We start from the raw sequence: 3,985 nt of genomic DNA on the forward strand, positions 1-3,985 counted from the left end.
CCCGCTCCCGGCGCGGCGCTGCCCGCGCTGGGCCGGCCGAGGCCGAGGGACGGGAGGGTTCGGCCCTGCCCTGCTCCGCTCCGGCCACCCCGGGAGGCAGCAGGAGATGTCCCAGCTGCAGCCTCGGACCGCAGGACTTCAGCCTGTGGTTTTGCCCAATTTTAGGATTCTGCTTTACATTCTTGCAGGCTCCGTGACCGTGTTTCCTGGAGCAAGGGGAAGGGATGCAGGGCTCCCCGAGAGGTTTCCCAGGACGTGAGGAGCGGGCTAAGGCAGGAGCCCGTGCCCGATTCGTGGGAGCTTCGGGGGACTCGGCACCGCAGCTGCCGCTGAACCACTGCTCCAGTGGGGACTGATTAGGAGGGGCTTTCACAAAAGACCAGCAATTAGGGCTGCCTACACCATGCTGCAGAAAACTGCCCGAGGCTTCAGCTGCTTTTTATAAGTGTCCCCATCTCCCAGTTTCCCAGGGCTATTGCACATTGGCTCTATCGGTTCAGGCTTATGCACAGGGCTCCCTGTGTCTAGTGGGAGATGTGGGTTTAGCCCCTCCTCGTTATTAATGCAATGCCGAATCGCCTACTTGTTGCCCACAGGAGTGCCAGGCAGCGCAGGAGCGACCTCTTCATGCGCACCAGAGCTGGAGCCCAGCGAGCTGTGTGGAGGCAGCACCTACAAACCCTCCAGCACAAGCGCTGTACAGTGAGATGGGCTGTGTGCTGGCTGGGGTGAAACAGGTCCCACAGGGCTGTTGTCACAGGGGGACATGCAGCCTACCTTGTCCAGCAGCTGGGCCCAAAATGCCTGTACTGTGAGATGAATGAAAATTACTTCCGTAGCAGGTGAGAGAATGAGAAAGGTTACCTGTTCTCTCCCCTTAAAACGTTCTTCCCGTGTGCTGCAGTCTGCGTGCTGGCAGCTGCAACTTGCTGAGATTTTTTTGCCTTTCAGTTTTTAATTTTTTTGTTTGTAATGAGTTTTGAATGACCAGATTGTGCATGATTTATGTGCATCTCGGAGTCCTGCTCCATAAGCAAAGCCAGTATCGGTTCCTGTGGAACAAGTTGGTGTTCCCTGTGAACAAGACCAAGAGTCTGACCTCAAGCATCATAGAAAAAACTTTAGCCTAGCCTTTGTGGGAACCAAGCACTAGGAGAAGCAGAAGTGTTAGCAACTGTTGTTTCTTGAATTGGAGGTTGTATGAAGGGAGAGGATCTCTCATAGTCAGACAAGTAAGAGGCTGTGAGTCAGAGCAGGCTGACTCCATTTGCTGCAAGAAATGCCTGTGCTCTCTTGTCCAACCTGTCCTGCTCCCAGCACTGCTGGAACTGTGTGTGATGATGCTAAGTTATTTACCATGTCTCCTCGGGTAGCCTCCAGACCTAATAGATTTTCTCTTTTGATAACATTTCCTACAGACTATAAAAAATAAACAGCAGAGATCCCAATGGGAAGAGAGAGGCTTTGCAGACCTAGCAAGGTCTGACCATACGCAAAGAAAGGAAATTCTCACTGTGACTAAGGGGCCATGCTGGTATGAAATAAAATGCTCCTTAGTGGTGAGGTGCTGCTGAGTGAGCTAGAAGACAGTCTGACATCCAATACTTAATTTTCTCATGTTTAGTACTTTGTCAGTCTGTCAGAAACAGAGTAACTATGAGGGTCAGACATTATGTATATCAAGTAAGTCCATTACTATAGGAACAATATTAAGGAATACATTACTGCAACACTTGGGAATAATACCTTGTAATGAAAGAGAACAAAAGAAAGAACGAAAACTTTTACCACATACTTTATTTTTATTGATATGGACTATTTTTATCAATAAATTTTAGAAATATAGGTATGCACATGTATATTTATTATCTGTAAATACATAGTTACTTTATTTATAAGCATACCTATTCTATCTCCTCTGCAGGTCTCTTTCTCTGTTTCTTTCCTGAGAGCATAGTTCAGAATTTATTTAAGATAAAGCCTGAATCCCACCCTGCTGCATTCCTCCTTGCTGTCCTGCACTCCTTCAACCTGTCACCCTGAACATGCCTGCCATTGCCCAAGCAGCCCCACTGCCCACTTCACCTTCCTCGGCACCCTCCTGGCCTGATCCTATCCTTCCCTGTGTTCCTGCATAACACCTGCTGTAAACTACTCTTTCTGATGCCCCCAAAATTTCAGATGATGCCTCTTCTCACTGGCCTGGGGAGGATTTCCCACCTAACCACCGTGGCAGGCCCCTGTAAGCAGCCTGGCTCCTGCAGTCTACCAGTTTTTTGTCTGGCTTTTGCCATTTTGAGTTCAGCAGATTATAATTAGGACAGTTTATTTCTGAAAAACAGTGTTCAAGTGTATTCACAACTCCTCTTCCTTTCCCCTGATGATTCAGCTCAGGGGCGGGGGGTGGGGTGTGTGTGTTTCCTCTCTGTTCTTCTGCTTCCTTGGCCATGGGAAAACCCACAGGCTCTACACAAAACTAGTTCTCCCTTCACTTGTAAAATTCACCTGAAGCACATTTATCACCTCAGAACAAAATTTTCGAGGTTTTAGCTATGCCATAATTGCATGGAAGAGTTGTTTTCCATGTTTTGAAAAACTGAGTAAATCATCAGCTTGTTTGACCTAGTTACTTCTCAAAAGACTTGTCACACATCAGTGTACTCTGGCCTTTTACATCCACTAAGTACCTTCCACTCACCTGGGATTATTTTATCCTCATTTGATCTTGTAAGCATGGCCCCTTGTCTGCTTATGGCAGAGTCAATCTGCTCTGCTGGTAATCTTTGCTGTTGTTCTAGTTAGTCTGTATTTTACTTTGCAGGCAGTGGGTGTATTCATGTTCTGGCACTGTGTTTTTGTCAGACCTATTTTTATCCAAATACAGTTACTACTGATAGAGCTCCCTTAAGTAAGTTCTTATAAGAGCAAAATTTTTAGCTATTTTTCCTATTAGGAAAGGGGTTTTGAAGCTAGCATTAGAATTTATTGTTTACCAGCCTGGGAGGTCAGAACTTTGCAGTGGTTCCTGTGGTACCTTGGTTAATTTCTCACTGGCCATCCCCCAAACTTGCCCCAGTGAAAGGGATTTTCAAGTGACTTATATACAATATCAGCTAGTGAATAATTAATTTGTGCCCAGCATTACCCACATTTGTCCTAGAAGGGACTATGTGTTTAGCTAATTTCCTTGTCTAAACATTCATGCATCTCAAGAGTGCTATACATTTATTCTACTATAAATATGATGATAAATTAGTGAAGTTTTCACAAATTAATGAAAATACAACAGACCATTCTAGAGTTTACCAGAGCTGTGATTTTTGTTTTTTAATTGTCTCTGCAAGTCCAATGTACAGATATGGAAAATATTCTCAGTATGAGAAGATTGTGCTTTTTGAGGTTATCGATTTCTTTATTATTGGTCATGTTTTTATTTTATTTTGCTTTAGGCACTCCAAGCAGAAATGGAGGCAGCTGCAGAGCTGCTCACTGTTAGGGGTATGAGTGCTGGTGGGATTTTAAGGAGATTGAGCAGTGGGTTTTGACTCGGAGGCTCTCAGATTCCTCTCCAGCTCAGCAAAGTTTTTGGGACTCAGTGTGTTCCTGGTCCCCCAGGGAGATGGATCCATTCATTCTGAGGGTCTTGCATGCAACACTTCAGCCTGATGTGAGGCTTATCTAAATGAAACACACGGTTTGCATCTAATCCTAAATCCAATTAATGAGGTAAAGCACAGTGTAGGCTGCCAGTGATGAAGTTATCAGATCACAGCACTGTAAAAACTCAGCAAAACATTGAAGTTACTATATTGAAGTTCTAAGGGTTTGAACAGAGGGTTCTGAAAAGGCCGGTGAAACATGAGCTCTATTTCAGATGCCAGCTCAGCAGAATATGAATACCTGGGCTAGTAATGATGTCACCTCCCTGGCAGGAGGCATAATCTAGGCTGAAAGTATTGATTTCTTTAATAAAGCTTGATTTTTT

This window comes from Corvus brachyrhynchos, unplaced genomic scaffold, assembly GCF_000691975.1.
Source record: "Corvus brachyrhynchos isolate BGI_N302 unplaced genomic scaffold, ASM69197v1 scaffold32, whole genome shotgun sequence".
In the NCBI taxonomy this organism is placed as follows: Eukaryota; Metazoa; Chordata; class Aves; order Passeriformes; family Corvidae; genus Corvus; species Corvus brachyrhynchos.